We start from the raw sequence: 22,195 nt of genomic DNA, 5'->3' as shown, positions 1-22,195 counted from the left end.
GATAAACTGGCTGGGATTTCTGGGAGTTGTAGGCCAAAACACCTGGGGACCCACAGGTTGAGAACCACTGCTCTATCTGTTATTGCTCTGCAGCTGGTATATTAAATATAATAGGAATGGAGTTGAAATTCATTAATGTCCTGACTGAATTTAGAGTTACTGCCCCCCACCAAATAATCTCTTTTGAAGAAAATCAGCAGGTCAAAGGTTACTCCAAATTACAAAAACTTTTTTTGTTTCCAACACAACATAAACTGAACACTACAGAAACGTTTGAGAAACCATATAGCTCTACAGTAAAGTCTACACTAATATTTTTAATAAACAGAATCTTGCAGCTTTCTGAGAAAAAAAAGTTCACTTGTGTACATTGTTTTTTACTAAATTCTTAGGAAAGGTGCACAAAAACAGGGTCTACAACTAAATTACCTGATATACTCCTAAACCAATTTGGTGAAAGGTTCAGCATTGCAGTTCTACTGACTTTGCTGGTTTGAAAGTTACGTAGCCAAATGTTACACAGCCATTTAAAAAGCATGTTGAGTTAAGCTGTTTTGCTTTGGTAATGGGAATACAAGGTGGGAATAATCTATGGAAAGGTACAAAAAAAGGGGCAAGAATGTGGAAGATAGGGAGGCTTCTTTGTGTCTCCATGATATGGCAGTTTCTATTTTTAAAAAAGAAATAATTTGGGTGCAGCACTCATGGTTTTCAGCCTAACAAAAAGAGAGGCAAAGGTTAACACTCTCTGAGCTTCCTTGATTCCTATTCAGCTCTTTGAACCTTTCCCTTATTCTGACTATAGTTCTGATCTCTCAGCCTTTCTATATCTCACGTTACCAATTTATCTCCCCTGCCTGATCTCTGCGTGACCTTCATTCTGTGGAGATCTTTGATCTATACGCTGCTCTCAGTTTCATCATACTTTTCTGACTAGAATTTAAACAAGCCAGGATCAGTACTTGATGAATCCATTGTCTTCTTCAGATATCCATGGTCTCCTTCAGACATCCTTGTGCCTTTGTGTTTGCATTTAATTTACCTATAGCTGTTTTTTAAACCCCAGGACATTGCTTTGGCCTGTTCTTTGCAAAGTGTCTGGTGCAGTTTTGGAATTAAACAGGAAACTACTTGTTAGCCTTCCAACCTTTCAGAAATGTAATATTTTATTCAGCTCTGGCATTGTAACTTATTTTATGGTATTTTTTCAATTAGGTCAATGAGTAAAATACTGGACACAGTTTTACAGAGCAACTAATCTTCCAAAGATACCAAAATATTTTATATCAGTTAGATATAAGTTTAAGAATGATATTACCAAGTTGGAACAGGCCAGGCAAAAGGTAACCAAGATAGAACGTGTGCAGTGAATGATAACCAAAGGCTCTTCTACACATGCAGTAAAACCAGGGAAAAAAGGGGGAGTGCTAAACGATGTTTAAAGTGCAGGCAGAATTGGGTTTAAAACTGAAAAGCTCATGTTTAAAAGGTGCACTTAAAATCCAATTCCGCTCCCAAAATGTGCATCTTTTCATGACTGTATATCCCTGCAGTCATGGAAGAAAATGTGACTTCCTTCTGAGCTTCCTGTGTGCATTTTAAAAGCTCAAAACACCTGATCGGGCTAGCAAAAAATGGAGCCACAGACACGCAGATGGCTAAGCGGGAGCAGAGTTGGAAAGGAATTATAATTAGAACTCTCTGCAACCATTCCTTCGTTCTAAAGTTTATAACATTAAACAGAGTTTAAATTTATAATTGGGTGAAGAGAGAGAATAAGAAATCTGCTTTTGTGTGTATTAGGATCTCCACATGACCACATATGAGGTCCAGCACATCTCAGAGAGATTTTTTAAAAACTTATGCAGGATGTCTCACATCCACCCTTTGTCTTGTGGACTTGTAAAATCCTCTTCAAAGGAAGGCGTGAGGATGGCAGGGGAGCATTTCCCGGGTCTGACTGACAGGTCTGTGTGTGGACTTGCTGACAGGTCCTGGGATTTTTTGCACCACTTTACTAACCCGCATCTTGACGCTGTCTGGAAGTATCCCAATACAGTAAAATGAACCCATTAAAGCAGTGGTTCTCAACCTGGGGTCCCCAGATGTTTTTGACCTTCAACTCCCAGAAATCCTAACAGCTGGTAAACTGGCTGGGATTTCTGGGAGTTGTAGGCCAAAAACATCTGGAGACCCCAGGTTGAGAACCACTGCATTAAAGCCAGAAGCAAGACTTTACTTGGCTTTCTTTAGCTATTGAGATACAATCCTCTGCTATGTCGGTGTGCAGATAAAGTTGATCTTTATCATTATGCTCAGCCTCCAGGTTTTTTTTATGGTAAAGATTAATCTTCCTGACAATAGACCACTGCTTTAAAAGACAGGCTAATGCAGAATGTTAAAAGCACTTTGTATAATACATGTTTTATAGGGTTGAATGACAATAGTCATCTTTCCCTCCTCAGTTTATTTCAAAATACTTTAGACTGCCCCCTGACCTTAATTCCCTAGCTAAGTTGTTTACATTTATATGCCTCTAGGTTTGTTTTCCTTTCTGAATTTATTTTTAATAGATTTCTCATTCACTCATTCAGTGTTGACAATTCTTCCATACATCTCCTTAATATCATTCTTTGTATCCTAAGCTTTTAAAAGCCAGAACTTCTGAGGGCTTTATCTCCCAACATAGCGAGTGCTTTTTCTCATTAAACAACCTGCTCTTGGAAAATAATTTCACCACAGTGCTCCATGAAGTTATGTCTTGATCTCATAACAATTAAAGTACAGTACTTCCAAGTACATCTTTGCTCAGTACTAAGTTCCAAGCACATAAAATGCCCCTCTTTATTGCATACACTTACATTGTAAGTAACTTTCTGCTTTCCTCCTAGAGAGTTAACTATCCCAGTTCCTAAAAAGTTACTTAGACAAGTGGCTTTCTTTCTGGATTCTGGATAATAAGGTTTGTGTTCTGACCAGATCCTCTCCTCAGTCTTGGAAGTTATACTTTTACTGCATAATGGTTTGTGGAAAAATGATTTTGGAGCAGGAGGAGAAAAAGGAGAACTTACGGAGGAGAAAGGCATGTAGTTAGTTACCTAGACTGATATCAGTGCAAAGCAACATCTCATCCACCACTTCCACTTCTAGGGAAATCAAGCACTTTTGCCCATGACAGGAATTTTACATATTTGTTACCCAAGCTAATGAGGTGTCTATCTTGTTTTATAAAACAATGAAAAACAATATGGGTGAAGAAGAGATTTTAGATTAATAATCATTGTGGAATTTTTCAACTTAATCTTCTGCTTGAGTTTTGGGACAGCTGACTTCAACTTCAAACAAAATTGTGTTTCTCACAGGTGAAATTGATTAAACTGAAGTAGTTATGGGATCAAATATGAATGAGGATCAAGCTCTGGACTGAAACCATAGATCTGTCACTCCAAATAGAAATGATGAACCATTATGTGTGTTCAGTAGGAGCTGCTAAAAATCCCATGGTCATAAATCTTCCAAGGTTTCACCACAAGGTTTACAATGCAAAAATTTCTCCTGTTTTCAACTTTCAAATTTGTAGCTATGTTAGTCATGGATCTAGGTTATTTGAAGGACCCCCTCCCAAGCCTCTTAGAACACTAAGAGGATTATTTGAAGGACACCCCCCCCCCAAGCCTCTTAGAACACCGGGATCGTGGCGCAGCTGGCTGAGTGTCAGCTGCATTAAGATCACTCTGACCAAAAGGTCATGAGTTCGAAGCCAGCCCGGGCTGGAGTGGGTGTCCAGCCATTGTGTAGCCTGTTGTCGACCTTTGCAACCCGAAAGACAGTTGCATCTGTCAAGTTGGAAAATAAGGTACCACCTTGTGTGGGAGGCTAAATTAACTAATTTATGAGGCCATAAAAAAACTCTGGGATGTGGAATGCAGAAGAACTTCATCAGTGTCGCTGATGGACGATTAAAGCAGCAGCTCCCCTGGTGGCCAGAAAAAAGTTAAATAGCCTCTGTGTATTGTCTGTATTCATTGTCTGACAAGCTGGCATTGAATGTTTGCCATATATGTGTATACTGTAATCCGCCCTGAGTCCCCTGCAGGGTGAGAAGGGTGGAATATAAAAACTGTAAATAAATAAATAAATAAATAAATAAACACTACGATCATCTGGAAAAGGTCTTCTCTCTGTCTCACCACTGTCTCAAGTGCATTTGGTGAGAACAAAGCCTTTTGGGAACTCCGTCCCTAGAGAGACAAGGATGTCCCCATTCCTGCTTCTCTTTTGCACATAGATGAAAATATTCCCCTGTCATCAGTTATTGATGGAATGATGAAAGGCAGGCTGCTGGGGAGCTTGTGATTGGGAGCTTGGGGTGACTATGTAGTTTTAATGCATTTTAATAGTTTTATATTTCACGATTTTAATTGTGCAAAGGGTTTAATTATTTTGAATTTTATATTCATATTTTAATGCATTTACATTGTTTTGATTTGCATTGTGTCATATTTATTGCTAGCCACCTTGACTTTTTTGGGAGAAAGGTAGGATAAAAAATAAGGTAAAGACAAAGTATCTGACAACACAAAAAAAGAGGAAGGAAGAAAAAGAGGGGAGAAAGAAATGCCGAAAGAGCGTCAAGATTTTTTTTAACATTTTGCATGAGCTTTTGAGGATGTAAACCCATTTCTTTGAATGCTGTGGAGTTCACTCTGTACAACATGTAAAGATGTTTTTGTCCATGGAAGTTTGTACACAAATAAAAGCTGGTTAGTTTGGAAGATGTTGCTAAGTTACTTTTCCCATTCCTTTTTTTCCTTTCTTATTTTTAATGTTTCAGTGAGAAGCTGGAAGTCTTAAGGAGAACCTTTCAAACATATATTTCTTTCATCATAGAGTGATGTGATTTTATACCACATTGCCCTTATTTAATGTGTATGTACCCTTCACATATGATACAACTCTAGTGTATCTAGTACTTCCAGTTCCTTATGTGACTGTCTTCTTAATGGGTTCTGACGATAAGTGTCCTTACCGGAAAGCCAGATTACTCAGGTGGATTGTTTTCATTGGATAATTATTACTTTTTAACTCAGATCCAATAACAGAACATCTCTCTGTTCAGCAGAAACACTTTTAAAATGTTAATGCTTTTTACTATGTGTGGAACAGTTTTTCCTTTCCATAGACTGAACAAAGTAAAATTACTTGTTGCCAATTTCAGATTTATTGGTGTATAGATTACACATTATTAAACACAGTCATCAGGCCACAGAGGTTTCATCACCATCTGCCTAGAAGCTAACATCATTAAGGGACAAACTCCATATATCTTCTTGACTGATGTGTTGATCTTTCCCACTCCATTGACTAATGAATTGACACCAGTGATGTTCTCTAGCACTTGTGCATATGTGGCTAATTTACAACAAAGCCCTAAATGCATGAACGCTTATGAATTCTAAGCTAATGTGTTGAGGGCTGGTCACAGTGTTGCTTTGAATGCAATTGTCTCAGCACTGCTGGAGAATGTGGGGAGCAACATGTGCTAATGTACAAAATACAGTGGTCTAAAAAGCTGGGAACAGGTGAGAATTAGAATTAGAACAGTCACAGAATTAGAACAGTCTTATGGAATGACATATAAAATGTGTGCTACTCTGTTATAAATGAATCCTGCAAATTTATCCTGGCTAGAAGAAGGAAACACCTGCTGAATCAGATCAAGGATCATCTTAATCCCACACCCCATAATAGCCAGCCACATGCCTTTGGGAAGCCAGCAAGCAGGATAAGCTGGTTCTAGCTCTTTCTAGCTTTTTTCCTGCTGGTCTTCTTTCATTATACATATGCAGAACATGGCTATCTCCTACAGTAGAAGTTGCATACAGCCCCTATTTAGCCTGAATTAAGCTTAATATAAAATTGCTAATGCATCTGCATTGATAGAATACATTCTTCCTTCACCGAGAAAGCTAGAAAACGTACTAGTTCCCTGCTTAGTGTTTTTCATAATTTAGATATGTGATGTCTATATTATTCAGAAGTGTGCATGCATCTTGTACTTAGGAGGGCCAAGGAGGGTAGATATATGTCTGTGTAATTTCTGAATATAAACAGCAGATCTCCCATTAGATTTCTCTCAGTTCTGCTGAATTCTGAATGTAAAATTCATGAACATTTTAAAGTTTAAATATCTTATTTTCACTTGTATACTTTATTCACTTACCGATAATATACACATACATGTAATACCTGAGCTCTACATTGGTGCCCTGAGCTATCTTATGACTGCAGATTGATGAACCAGAATGAGGACTAGAATGGAATGTTAGCTGTTCTTGGACTAAAAAATTCATCTGCTTCCATTGCGAACCATGATTTTTAAAAGGCTTGGTTAAAACCAAACTTTGCTTGAAACCGATTGCTTGTTGCTTGAAATCTGCCATCAGTAAATTGGGGTGGGTGGTGGTGGCGGAATAGGACACATATAAAAGAAATTTCATAGAATCATAGAGTTGAAAGAGACCACAAGGGCATCCAGTTTGAACTCATTCTCCTAGGAATATACAGAGAGGCATATAGCTTCTGTTCATAAACCTCCATAGAAAGAAAACACAATTTACTTCAAGGCAGAGTATCCCATTGTCAAACAGCTCTTATTGTCAGGAATTTCTTTGAAATATTTAAGTAGAATCTCTTGTTCAGAATCTCTTGTTCTCTTTTTCAGTCTCTGGAGAAGCGACACAAGTTTGCTTTACCATCAATATGACATTTCTTCGAATATTTCTTTCAAATAGCTATAATGTGACCTTTTAATCTTCTCTAGGCTAAGCCTATGGAGTCCGGTAAGCCGTTCTTCATAGGACATGATTTAGATTGTCCTCCTTTGGAAAGCTTGTCAATATTCTTCTTGTATTGAACATTTTCGCGGTATTACAGGTGAGATCTGACCAAAGCAAAAGAGAGTGGTATTGTTACTTACCTCAGTTTAGATACTACACTTCAATTGATGAAGCACAGACTTTTTAAACTGGTGCATCACACTCTTGATTCACATTAAAGTCTCTTAAACCTTTTTCATACCTGCTGTTGTCAAGCCAGGTGTTACCCATCCTGTATCTAAGCATTTTTTCTGCCAAAGTGTAGTACCTTACAAATATTTTTGTAGAAATTCATTTTGTTAATTTTGACCCAGCTCTCCTGTTTGTTTTGAATTCTAATCCTGTTAACTGGGGTATTAACTCAGTCCATTATGTTGATGTCATTTTCAAATTTGATAAGCCTCACAACCTCTGAGGATGCCTGCCATAGATGCAGGTGAAACGTCAGGAAACAATGCTTCTGGGACATGGCCATACAGCCCGGAAAACTCACAAGAACCCAGTGATTCCAGCCATGAAAGCCTTTGACAATACATATCATTAATGAACTTCCTGTTGTTATCCATTTTTTTCTTAATGTACCTGTTTGAAGCTGCAGAAATGCAACATTTTTTTTTCTTTTCAAAAACAGCTTTTTCTACAGAGTTATGTATTTGTTCCAAGTTAAGTTTTAAATACTTTTTTTAAAAAAGCCCTGTTTATCTGTTTTTCCACGTTACAACAATATAGTCTGGAGAATCAGCAGAGACAAAGACAGAGCAAAGAAAGGACTTACATCACAAACAAAGTAATTACACTGACTGGAATCAAGATGAGATCATTTTTCAGAGCTGTTGGGCTTGAGTGTAGGTTGCCTCCAGGCATCTTTAATTTATGTGACTGCTGCTACTTTTGTAGAAAATAAGCTATTCTGATAGTGACCTTCATAGCACCACAGGGGTAATATATTTCACATAGCTGAAACTGTCTTAAATAGTTCTATATTTCTATGGATCTGGGAATATATTATTTTTCCTCATTTTACAGATGACAGATAGACTGACTTTCATCTCTCCTGCAGCATATTTATTAAATGAACCAGATCAATAATTAGACTTCACAAGAATCTTGAAAAATTACAGACTAAATTTCAGATGGACTCAGACAAAATTGCAAGTGTTGTACCAGTGATCTTTGCTTATAAAAAATGTTATTAAAAACAAAGAATAATCATATGGATGAAGTTTCCAAACACATAACCAACATTAGGAACTGAGAGACAAGGAAGCAAAAACTTTTTGCCTAGATACAATTTATGCTTGAAGAGCATATAAATTGTGTTGTCGAAGGCTTTCATGGCTAGGTTGCTATGAGATTTTTGGTCTTTATGGCCATTTTCCAGTAGCATTCTCTCCTGATGTTAACCTGCATCTGTGGCAGGCATCTTCAGAGGTCTATTGGAGGTAAGCCAGTGGAGTGTATATTTATCTGTGGAATATCCAGGGTGGGAGAAAGAACTCTTGTCTGTTTGAAACACCTTCACCATTCACCATCACCACCTGGAGCCATGGAGAAGAAGAATGAACATGTTCCTGGACCACATCAACAATATCCAGGTTTTGAATGTGTTCTTTTGTGGAGAGTACAAAAGAGTAAAGAATCTATGCAGAGTGACTCAAACTTGATAGAATTCAATTTCTGTTTATTTGTCATCATTATTCAATCCAGATGCTATTTAAACAAATGAGATATAAAAGGAGCCCACACTGATGTCTTCAGCAGGGCGAAGAAATCAATTCAGTTATAACCACCACATGGAGAAGTCCTTTTGCTCTGATTAATCTTGTGTGGCAGCCCTTTATCATAAAGGGCAATGTAATGAATGGAGAAATGAATAACATCTAATTGTCATGAAAACAGCCACAAAATAATACAGGATGATGTATTGTTGAAGGCTTTCATGGCCGGAATAATTGGGTTGTTGGAGGTTTTTTTGAGCTGTATGGCCATGTTTTAGAAGCATTCTCTCCTGACGTTTCTCCTACATCTGTGGCAAGCATCCTCAGAGGTTGTGAGGATGCTTGCCATAGATGCAGGTGACATGTCAGGAGAGAATGCTTCTAGAACATGGCCATACAGCCCAAAAAACCTAAAACAATCCAATACAGGATGAATCCACGCATGCATTTTGGGCACTATCTGGGAGGGCTCTCAGAGAATACACGGGAATTTGTTGGAAATTCCAGGGCTTTAAACTAGTCGAGATGATGGAATTAATTCTGATCCAGTCCAATATGCTGTTCAGACTAACACTGCTGCTACTGTCATTGAGGGCATCCCAGACCCCTGTCTTCAAGCTTGTTTGGCCAGCAGCAGGGAGTTCCACAGTTCCTGATTGCCAAGTTGGACCAAACTGATGAAATGTGCCCCAGCAGCGGCCTCAACTAGGGACTCTTCCCAGCCGCGTGCTCTCTCCTTTCACTCCTTTGCTAGCCCCAACTATGTAACCAATCCCCAAATAAAGATTGATCAAACTGCAACTTTTAAACTCTCCAGCTTGATACTTTGTGTATCTTTCTTGCCTAAAACTAGCTAAATGCATGAAACTAACCTTTTCCAGGCCACGGGAGACTGCAGGCCTGCCCGGAATGCCCCCTGGCATTCCGGAGAGGCCAAATCTGCGCTCCCCCAAACCATGGATACGGAAACCCCTCGAGCCCCCATATCCGCGAGATGGCAGTTCGACTCCATTTTGATGGCATATTTTTCCTGGCTAAATTCTAACACTATCTGCTATCTCACTTTTTATGTTTTGGACTTCTACGCTTGGGGAATAACCTTTTAAGTTTTAAGAATATAATTTCAAGGAAACAGCTGATTGTCAAAAGCCGAGCCTCGCTGCTGCTGCGCTGCCGCTGCCCTCGCCGCTTCTTCACCTCTGCCAAGCCCCTGCCCTGGAGACTTGGTGCAGCTACCCCACGAGGCTTTTGGGGAAGAGCCTGGCCTTGGGGTCCCAATCCTTGGAAGGAGTTATAGTTTCCCAAGGACCAAGGACCGGCTTGATCTCGATGCTGCAGGACTCCATCCTTTGGCTCAATGGGAATCACCAAACCCCCTTTTGTGATTATTGGACATTCTGTGAAGCATTTTTGACTCAAAAGGACTTGTCTTCACCTATGAATTTCCCCTGAATGAACTATGGACTCATGTTTTTCTGAAAATATTACTTTAATCAATTTCTCTGGCGGGTGGGATAGGGAGGGGGTGTCTGCTATGAATTTCTTGTGCTTCCTACATTTCCCCATGTATTTTCCTCATAATTTTGACCTAGCCCTGAATCCTTTGCTCCCTTCCCCTCCCCTTGGGGGGAACCCAATAAGGAAGCTGCCCTGGCTTTGAAAAGGCAACCGGCAATCACAAAAGAACTCTTATCTTGAAACTTATTGCATGGAAAATAGAACTGAAAATCCCTTTTTGATTTCGGAGTCGGGCCGTCAGATTGGGGTTTCGCTTGGCAAACTCTTAATTACTTAACAATGGGGCAAGACGACCCTCGAAACGTCTCTTTCCCCCGATCCCGTTTTCTTCACTCAAAACTCTCCACAACGGACATCCACCCCAGCCTCTTCTTTGTGTCATATCTGATTGCAGCAGGAAAACCCAGATTGAGTAATCATTACTTATCACAGACCCATCTAAAGACAATAAAACTAGCTTCTTTAGAAGGCCCATTTTCAGACTCAAGGGTCCCCAGGACATGGAAATCCTATAATCCACTCACGAAAGCATTGTTTCTTTTGTCCCGCCTCCCTTCCTCCTGATTCACCAGAGCGCCGAGGCGGTGGGAGCTTCCTGATAGGCTCCTGCACAGCGGAGGAGCTCTGTGATTGGCTCTGGCACGGAGAGGGTGGCCGCGCCTCCTCCCAGCTGTTATCACGCCAGCCAATCGCTGTCGAGCTGGGAGGAGGGCGGGGAGTGGGAATTTTGAAACTTCTAAGCCTGTATTTCCTATAAAAATGCCTCTGATCTCTGTAACCACATGCTTTGCTTGGCAAATGATTGCTGCATTGCATCCTTTTCAGCTGAATCGCTAATAAAACACCTCGGTGCCACTTCTTCGACTTTGGTGAGATTTCTTCTGGATTTTTAGGGAAATAAAATTGCTGAAAATCAGGCTTCTCTTTGCTCGCCAAAGTAGCGATCCCTCTTTTGGTGGGGTCTCAGAGTCTTTCCTCCTGGGGTAGACCCTCCTAAAGTTCCTATAGATTTCACTACCACCATTTTTCTGTACATGCAAATGTGAGTAGTACCAGGAAAGTGGATGGACTGCACACATATCACTCCTGTTGCTGCTCCTGTCCCAGCTCCTGGACATTTTAATATATGTATTTCATAGAAATACATTTTAATACAGTATATGCATTTTACATAATGTTTTATGAAGTGTTTAAACTGTGTTGTGCCCCACCATGAGCTGTGAGGGGAGACAGGTAAGAAATAAAACTATGATAATGATGATGATGCCCCCTTTGTTGAAACAAATACTGAGAGAATTTTTTTAAGTGCTTTAGTATAGTTATCATCTCTCTGAAGGAAAGGATGACTAAAATGAGTTGATAGGTAATTTTACACACTCTGAAGTGATCATTTCCTGAATCTGATATCAGATTACAGGATTAGTTAGGGGAGTCCTATTTCCCAGTTCTCTTCTCAATGGATTTTATTTGAAGAAGGCAAACCGAGCACATAGCAAACATAACAGTCCTCTTAATTATATTAAATTGCCTCTCAGGAGCATCTCGGCCCTGTTGTCAGAGGCTGGTAACTTGCTCTTAATGATAAATGGAAGTGTTGTTGGGACATTCTGTACCACCATTTAGCTCTGCAAATGGAACCCTAATCAGTTGTGAAGGTATAATTAGATGCTGAAAAATAATTACCTGGGTCATATCATGAGACATTTCTTGCTTGTAATCCCCTCGTGATCTATGAACAAATTACTTTATTAGGAAATCATTCGATCTTAATTTGTCTCTACATACATCAATATTAATTTCTTATTATGTGACACTGCACCCTTGCTATAAATTCATATTAATGTGCGGGATGCAGCAGGACGTAGCTTTTTGCAGCCTTGAATAGAACAGATAACTAGGTGTCTTTGAAAGCCTAGATTTCCTCTCACGTTATACAAGAGCATGCTGATCATATTATTCAAAGTAATGTTAAATTAAAGCAAGCAGAAGTGAACCTATATTTGATAGTTTTAGACTGCAGTTTATCTAAGGTTTTAGGCAACATCTCTAGATTTCTTCAAGCACAGAGCCAGTGAGGGTTTTTCCCTTCAAAAGTAACTTTTCTTGACATTTATAGACCAGTGACAGTCTCTTAATATAGTTAAGACTCAAATCCTAACTTGTACCTCTATGTGATGGTGCAATTATCAAGAGCAAAGGTACCATATAGCCCTTTCTACTATGTGGTTACCATCCCCTGGGGTAGGTATTTGGAAAGAAAGAAAACTTTGATGCATATGAGAAAGGCATAGGTGTTTGAATCTGGCCCTTGGGTCTTTCACTGCCTGCCTTACCAGAGAAAATGAATTTGATGTCTCCAAGTACGAGCCATTTCTTTGCCAATTCAGCTTAATTGGAATATAATTCAATTAACTCCATTTCAAGAATTGTCTTTGTCTGGAAGCAACTTTATGATAAGATGCAAAACCTGGACGTGTAATTAAATGGTGCATTTAATTTAATTTTATCCTGAACACCTTTGCCCGGGGAAGAGCCTCCCTGTGGCTTGATAGCTTGTAATTTTAAACAGCTGAAGTTCAGCCCAATAAAATGCATCCTCTTAACCTGTTCTGTGAAACTAATCCCTATCGGGGCATGTGTGGGGCAGCAGGAGAGGCAAGCTCAACCTCCCGTGAGCTCTCCTCGAGGAGGGAAAAATTACATCCGCTTGATATAAGAAAACTTTTTGTGTGTGAAGTTTAGACCACACATTGCTTGTGAAGCCTTAATGACTACAACATGAGACATGGCATTCCAATTAAGATCAAAGGCAGACAATATGACCCGAGGAAACCCAGAAGCACATTTTGTGAGGCACTGACATTGTAAAAGAAAGGAGAAAAATAACAAGCAGACGAAAAGGACAAAATGCTAAACTCATCAATATAAGTAAGCAGCATAAATCAAGCCAAACCCGGCTAGGAAATATAACTTGATACCCTAAATGTAGAAGCTAGAAGAGGAAATAAAATGAGAGAAAGAGAAGTTTTTATGCTTTGTATTTTTATAGCGTCTTATTTAATGGATCTCATGGCTTAACTTTCCATTCAAAGGGTGAACTTTTGTTTCTGGAGAAGATCTGTCAATCTTGATGGGTCTTACTGAATGAATGATAGGGAACCAGTGTTGGAAAGAGCAACCTCCCAAGCCTTTCACTGTTCATTTGTTAATGTATATATTTGTTAACCTGCATTCTATGTGTATGTTGATTTGCCAGTTTGGCTTCCTCTTTGGTATGGGAGGAGTGATTGTACTGAGCATGTGTAGACTCAGGCCTCTATTTTGTGTTCAGTGTACTCATTGATTTCAAAGTTATTCGTCTGCTTACCATCTCTTTGGACGTAGATGTGTCTGCTTACCACTTCATTGGAGGTGGATGTGTGCTTATGGACTTGAGTGAGTACTTAACTTAAAGACATTTAAAGACTATGTGTCTGTATGGTGAATATGAACCAACAAGTTTGTTAATAAACCTGATATGTTATTTTTCAAAGAAGATTACTTTGTTTTGTCTCTTGAGTGCATGTTTTGAATAAGATTTTTTTTAAAAAAAATTATTGAAGTTTTTATATAGCAGATTAAAAAAGAAAGAAAGGAAAAGAGGAAGGGGGAGAGAAAGGATAAGAGTTTTTAAGGGAGTGTATATCTTTTGGGTGACAGCAATTACAACTGCAAATTCTACTTCAAAGACACAGAGAATATATTTTTGTAGTGGCCTGTCTTTATCCTTGGTCATTTAAAGACATGATTCTTCAGTTTAACAGCTGAACTACCTGTGTGCTAATACTTTATGAATATCATTTGTCTTAAGGATTGACTTCTAACAAGGTAACATTTTTCTTGACTAGTGGTTTTCAGGTAGTCCCTATATTAATGGAGATTCACATTTGCCAAATGGATGTGACATCATTTTTACCTTTCCATTAAGGTTATGGTGCACTGGAATTTCCAAGAGACTATGGAAATGCTCCTGAATAAGGCTGAGATAGTGGCTGCATGGATTTCATCTGTGCTTATGGCTATTGGTTATAAGACACAGTGTTTACATTTGAGAGAGCAACTATAGATTACATGGAGTACCATAATTATTTAGGGGCACCATTTCTTTTTGTAAAATGTAATCGTGGGGGAAAAAAACCCCGAGAGGTAATCTTTCGTGCATGAATACAGAACTAGGAAAGCTACTTTGAAGAGGAATGAATATTATGATGTTCTGAAGCCACCTTTCAGTGAACAGTAGCAGAATATTGCTCCAGCGTGCAGTGTTCTGCTCAGTGCTTCTTTCAGAAAACCAACGAAAAGGCTGATCAAGCCTGTAAGTAATCCTAGTTCCAGTTAACATCTAGCTAAGCACCTATGAAGGGAACAGGTCTTTTTTAAAAAAAAGAAAAGAAAAGAAAAGTTTGATCTGCTTCAGAGTGTGATGGACCAAAAGATACCCCAATATGTTGTACAACAGATCTCACTGCTTCATTGAGCAGCCTCATGTTCTGGTGACTAAATATGTCACTATAAGCAAATATAGCGTATTGATATGTCAAATATGCTAGCACCACTTTCAGTCCAAAATTAATGCAAAACAAACCAGGATTGTTGACAAGCATTCTGCAACATTTGCAATTCACAAAACTAGCAGCTGGCACGATTCTCTAGAATAATTATACAGTACTATACGGCACATTATTAGGGAAAGGGATTCTAAAGAGCAACAGCCATCCAGTCCTCTCCATGTGGGTATCATAAAAAGGGGGGAAATAAATAAGATGAATTATTGATGACAGTTCATCATTTATGCTTCTATGGAATGGCATGAATAATAACTCAGAGTGTTCCTTCCAGTTAATATAGCCTATAAAGATGTGTGAGGAAGATACGATTCCGCTGCCATTTGAACCAATCTCTCATAAGTCAAGGCTCCATTTTGGGTCTTAAATGAACCAATAAAATATGCCCTTGAGACAAGCCCACCAAATTTCCTACACATTGTATTATTGTTCCAGCTTTGCTACATTACTAACATAGAGAGAATAAGATTTCCTCATGTATATAAGAATACTGCTTCCTAAAGCTTTACTTTCATTTATAAGCTTGTCTACTATACATGAACATATCAATCATATATGAGGGTAGTAGGCCATGTAATGCTATATGTATTTGTTGTGGATATCTCCTTTCTCTACACAATCTCTTTGTATTAATAGTACTTTTGATGACTTAGTAATAGTAATAATAGATTAAGATCAAGAAATAGCAATCTTGTTCATCCACTTCCTTTCTCTTGAGCCCTAGATAGGAAGGTCCATTCATCCTCCAACATCTTGGCCCTAGTATATAGTTATAGAAGGAAAGCCTACCTCCCTTCATTTTTCCAAGTGATTAGAAGTTCAAAATGTGATCCCTTTTTCTTGGGGCTTGTTTATTCCCGGGGAGAGGAGAACACACACATATACATATGGAACAAACACTTTTAATTGGGAGGTAGAGAGCAACGTTTGTTGCCAGCTCATGAGAGAAAAGGTGGGAGATTTACCTTTCTAGTCCAGTGGAATTGGTCTGTTTAGAATTCCCCCACCAAAATTGAAGCCAATGTACTTATACATTGAGCATTTAGGCCATCATAGACTGTATATCTCAAAGGGCTAATATATGGCAATGTCAGGCAAAGCTATCTTAACACGTCCTTGCCCCACATTACCCAAGTTGAGGGTTCAGGTTTTCCCCTGACTTAGAGACAGCTAGAACAGTTGGCTGGTTCCCAACTACAAACAACCATATCTGTCCTGACTGCCATCCTGCATTCCCCAGGCTCAGGTAACCTGGGGACATGGGATGGCGGTCCCCTGTCTCAGTGGTATCCAGCTGCAACATGGCACCCACCTTTTCCCCATCATTCTCTCTGATATCAGCCATGGTGATGGGGAACACTGGGAAGGAAGGGGAGATTTCTTTCTCTCCCCCACCAGCACCCTGTCACCATGGCTGACATCAGAGAAGGTAACAGAGAAAAAGTAGATACAATGCCACAGGTGGAGAGCACCATCACAATAGTGGCACAGGGAAACATTTAGGATGGACACCCAACAGAGTCAAACTATCTTTGGTGTTGCTGGGCAATAGGGACTTTCCCGCACCTCTGCAACAGCTGAAGGTATCCCTGTGTAGATTCCCATTGGGCCAAAAGTCCCGCATCCATCATGCTGGTTTGGGCCCAAATAATGACTCTGTGCAGATGGGCCTTCAATTGTAGGATATGAGTTGTGTTAGCTCCAGACTGGCATGGCTGAGGAACTTAACATGGGCTCCTCAGCCAGTTACCTTAACATAAAAGGTAATATTAAAAAAACAGAGGAATTGTAATCTCAGATGCTCCATGTAATGGGAGTATAGATAGGGTGCAGTCAACCTGAATTCACAGGGGCAGAAGTTAGCACTTGAAAGCCACAAGCACATTGACAATTTCAACACAAAGGAAGAAACCATGAAAATGAATAAAATCTGGCTACCAGTATTGAGAAAACCAGAGTCAAGACAGTATCTAATGAACACCACCCAGAAAGAGGAAGTCCCCAGCAGCCAGCAATCAAGGGCCAATGAGCAGCACCCAGACAAAGGATGCCTCCAGGCAATAAACACTCCAAGGAAAGAAATGCCTAGCTATTTCCAGGCAGATGCCCTCACTATTGACTATGCAATCATCTCAGTTACTCATATGCTAGTGAATGGATCCCACTCAAAAACTTGCAAATCAGGCTTGCTAATTGCACCATTCACACTTACTTAATAGACATTGGTTCTTTCTCCCACCCTGGACTTCCAATAGGTATATATACTCTACTTGCTTTACCACCACCATCAGATCCTCTGGAGATGCCATCCACAGATGCAGTCGAAATGTCAAGAGAAAATGTTGCTAGCCCATTCAGCCCATTCAGCCCAGAAACCACACAATACTCCAGCACACTTTCTAATCCTGAGTAAGATTCTTTAGGAGTACTATTACAATCACTCATATAAAAACTCTTAACTCTATCTGCTGGTTTATTTATTTCTTTTTTCACATTGCAGCTGCAAATATGCTTCCTCTGTGTTCCCTTTAGTAAAGGATGGGGTATTCTTCTCATGCCTTAAGGGATATGAATTCTCTGTTAAAACTCTTCATTGTCCATGTATTGTCATATTATTGGCTCTTAAGAATTAAGTCATCTAAAATTCTAACGATTTAATCTCTGAAGGACAATTCCATTTCCTAACAATTATGCAATACTCTCTTGAAAAGAAGTCATCTTCTGGTAGTTCCCATACAATCTTTTTTCCTATCTTTTTTCCTTCATCTTGCTCTACATAAAATATATGTGCAGGAAAAGAAGTGAATAGAGACAGCAAAATTATATATGCCCTTATGGATGTAACCTTTTGGAGAATGACAATAGATGGTGACTATTTGCAAAAACTATCAATTGACCATTGCTGTTTCTCTGGTAAATTAGACTAGTAATTAATGTCTTAATTCAGGGTTGGGTATATCCATAGATGTAAACAGAACAATTAGCAGATTTTTTTTTCATACCAGGAGTGACTTGAGAAACTGCAAGTCGCTCCTGGTGTGAGAGAATTGGCCATTTGCAAGTACGTTGCCCAGGAGACACCAAGATGTTTTACCATTCTGTGGGAGGCTTCTCTCATGTCCCTGCATAAGAAGCTGGGGCTGAAAGGTAGGAGCTCATACTGCTCCCCAGATTCTAATTGCCGACCTTTCGGTCAGCATACTACCGTACAAGGGTTTAACCCATTGCACCACTGGGGCAACTCTTGATCAATGCAAAATACATAACATTACTTACAAGCACATCTTTAAAGTTAGGCCATCCATTCTGACAGTTTAACCCATTGCACAACTGGGATAATGCTGGTGGGAGTCTTCTAGTCATTCATTCTGAACTTTAATCCTTGAATGGCACAGCCTGACCTGCACCATGCAAATTCTGGGATTTGTAGTTTGGCAAGGCAGCAGTACACCTTGGCAGAAAAGACTAAAGGCCCAGTAAAACTATAACTCTCATAGTATTGAGCCATGGCAGTTATAGTGGTGTCAGAGTGCATTAATTCTACAGTGTAAATACACCCAAAAGAAGGGGCAAGTGCTACACTGCCTTCTTGTTTCAATTAGCAAATGTCTTAAGATGGTCCTTTTAAGACTCGCAAGTAAAATGGTCTTTTTACCTGCACTGGCATTATACAGGAAGATTAGGAAAGTGTTTTCTGAAGTGCTCACCAACAGCTAAGACAGGCAGTATTTAATCTGACATAAAACAATTGGACAGAAGAAGGGCTCCCCCCCCCTTCCATGCAGTGCTATGAGATGTCACAAACCCCTATTTTATAACTCAGCCGTAAACATTTGCTCCAGGCTGGAACTTGGCAAGCTGTATTTCATCTAGGGAGCAATTTTACTTTAAACAAATTAAAGAAATATCAGTTTGCTCATTTTAAAATGTATGAGTGCCAACACTTTTCCCCTCCATGCATATGACTCAATAGGGGTTTGATTTATCAAAATTAATTTGGCAAATGATTAGTTTATAACTGGAAGTAATTGCACTGGAATGGGTGTAGGAGAAACAAAGCCACTTATACTTTAAGAAGTTTAAAATCCCATCTATGACACATGCAGTGTGACAAACTTCAGGCAATCTTTTACACCCCATACAGTAGAATTATCTTAGCTAAGGAAACGAGATAATGTTTCTTGACAATGCCTATAAAACTTTCCTATGATTTTATAACCACCACCTTCTCACATAGGGAGTAGGCATCTTTGTGCAAAATCAAAATAGACACACATAGACAAGTGTCAAGCAATCTGTACCTCTCCCTTGCTGTTATTAAAAATGGCCTGCTCCAAATAAAATAAGAGAACTTCATTTTCTTTTCATACTTCTAACCTACATGCTAGATTCAAATCCCTGAAATTTTTTTTGTTTTTAAAATTGAATTTATAAATATAAATATAAAAACCAATGGGACTGTTTGGCTCCTTTTTCATTGGCTTACATTTTATTGAACTCGCATTTTTGAGGAATGGCCAATGGAGCTGAGGTGTACTATTTAGGCTGGAAAACAAATGACCAAGAAGTGATATAAAAGTCATTTCCCAACCTCTGAATGGCTGTCAGATGAAAGAAGGAGTGAGCTTCTTTTCCGCCACTCCAGAGGATAGGCCTTGGGTGCTTCCAGACAGCCTTTTATTTATTTATTTATTTATTTACAGTTCTTATATTCCGCCCTTCTCACCCCGCAGGGGACTCAGGGCGGATTACAGTCAACACATATATGGCAAACATTCAATGCCAGTTTGACAGACAACATTTAACGACAAATACACCAAGGCTATTTAACTTTTTTCTGGCCGCCAGGGGAGCTGCTGCTTTTCATCGTCCATCAACGACACCGATGAAGTTCTTCCGCATTCCACATTCCCTGGAGTCTTCTTTCTTTATGGCCTCATAAATTAGTTAAATTTAAATTTAAATAGGGGAGGCAAGGTATCTGCTGTCTTCACTGACAAGAAAGGTTGTCAACCTACAATGTCGCAAAGTTTTGTGCAGCAGCATACAAAATCCGCCAGGGAATGACTAGTTCCAAAAGTCAACTGTGTGTCCAGTAATCGTCTTCCCTGAATCTACAATTTGGTGATGGATCTGGACATTGTATGTTTTTACCCTGTTCCCCCTTCTGCTCCCTCACCCATATTGTGTTTTTAGTAGTTGTATTTATATTTTTAATGTACCAAACATGCCAGGTTTGTAAGGAAACGTGACACTATTCCCTGTGCTGGTCAATGACCGAAATAAATGTTTTGATTTGATTTGATTTGAATACATAATGCCACACCACATATGTAATTTTCTGTCGCCACTTTAATACCTGGGACGTACTCTGTTTCTGTCCTGTTACAAGTGCCTTTCTTCTTGACTCAGTGAGGGGAAAAAGAATTTCCTTTCTAAATCCCTTTACTGCCTTGTACTGCTGCAGTTTCCCTTTTATATTGGCTGGGGCTTTCTTGTGAGCTGTTAAACCTTTGTACTTTATATCACATGCTTGAGACACTCCAATAAGCAACGAAGTAACAAAGTTTTTTATAGCTTCTGGTTCCAATGCTTTATGGTTACATTTGTGTTTTGTTACAGTCTCAAGTCTTACATTCAGTATCATTCACTCAGTTAACTTTTCTTATGAAACCCTCACTATCTCAGATCAACAAATATGTTACTTTCTTCATATCCCCTTGGCTGAACTATTTTCTGACTTAGGCCACACTGGTGCTTTCTTATTTTTTCCTTAAACCTTGAGCTCTGTTTTCCTGACTGCTTCTCTCTAACCAAGGTTTCTAACTCTTCCCACTTCTCTTTTTCAACTGACAAACTCTAACTGCTTCTTTCAAACTTGACTCTGCCCCTTTAGAACGTTCAGTTCTGTAACTGCCATTCTGGCTCAGCGGCCTTTTCAAATCCTGGCGTGCTCTCATCTGCATATGACCAATCAGCTTCACATATGCAAATTAATTCTGCCTTCACTATTTGAGCCAATTCTTCCCTATCAGCCATTTTATAACCTAGAGTTACACACCAACAATACAACATAGATCATAAAATTCACTACAGTGGGTGTCCAGATGTTGTTCTGGGACTTCCCAGTACAACATCGGGACAATAACCCTCTCCTCCTGGAAGCCCCCCTAAACTCAGTATAAAAAGAAAAGAACTCACCCGGCCTCCCTAGGATGGCTGCCAAAGTTCTCCTGGACTGTACAAATGATGTGCCAGGAGAAAGAGGGATGTTTTTCTCCCCCCCCCCTTTCTCCTTGCGCATCATTTGCATGCTCCAGGAGAACTCTGGCAGCCATCCCAGGGAGGCTGGGTGAGTTCTTTTCTTTTTAGTTTAGGGGAGCTTCTGGAGAGGGATTGGGATTCCCACAGTTTTCTGGGCTCATGTGGGAATACTGTCTGGACTGCAGTATTCTGCAGTCCAGAACTGGAAATAGTGGGTTTATCCCGTGCCTTCCAAGAAGGCGCAGAATAAACCCACTATCTAATTAATTTGCCACAAACCTGGGTTTTCCTGGTTTGTGGTGAATTAATTTGGGATTGTCCAGAATGTTATCTGGACAACCCCCCTTTTATTCCAGAAGTTTCCATAATAAAGGGGCTGCTCGATCCGCCCCTTGAACCCATGAATTCAAATTAAAAGAAAGAAAATTCACATTAAACATTGGGAACAACTTCCTGATCATAAGGGCTTTTAACGATGAAATTAACTCTCTTCAAAGATAGTTGATGATCTTTTTAACAAAGATGATTTTTTTGGATGGCCACCTCTCAGGCTTAATTTAGCTATGGGTTCCTTTCAATTGTATAATTCTATGAATTGTTATTACTACTTAGATTTGACCTATTGAATGAATTGATTTACATACATGTTTATTTAATTTTCCGCCTTTGATTTAGTGGTTCCACTCTTACTGGGATTTGCAATTGGATTTAAGCTTAGAGTTTCTCTTATTTAACATTCTAGATTTTCTTGCCATTTTAGAGCTCCTTTTACTATTTAGTATTGATCTAGTGATTTTCAACTTTGCCCCATCCACAACTGGCAGGCAAAGCCCAGGGCATGTGCATGTGTGTGTGGTATTTAAATCCTTCTTCTGAGAGGAGACCAGAGCTGGTGGGGCTGGTTGGCTGACTGGCTTCACCTGCCCCATTCTCATAGTGAGGGATGGAACAGGAACCTATTTAAGGCCAAATTGTCCTCACCTCCTTGAGGTACTGTAATCCAAAAAGCTTGATTTGACCCGATGGAAGGTCAACTGGGAGTTGAGAATTGCAAGGGGCAAACTGGGGGCTGGTGACCTCCTCCCCATATGGAGACTATGTTCAAATGGCCAGAACCGTACAGGGCCAATGGAATGCACCGCTCAAAGGAGGGGAATGTTTTGTTTTTTTGGAGTGCATGTTGACTAGCCTAGTGAAGAAAAGGCACTAGGCA

Source organism: Anolis sagrei, chromosome 4, assembly GCF_037176765.1.
Source record: "Anolis sagrei isolate rAnoSag1 chromosome 4, rAnoSag1.mat, whole genome shotgun sequence".
NCBI classification, from domain to species: domain Eukaryota; kingdom Metazoa; phylum Chordata; class Lepidosauria; order Squamata; family Dactyloidae; genus Anolis; species Anolis sagrei.
The sequence above is the reverse complement of the archived record's forward strand: the minus strand, read 5'-3'. Positions refer to the sequence as shown.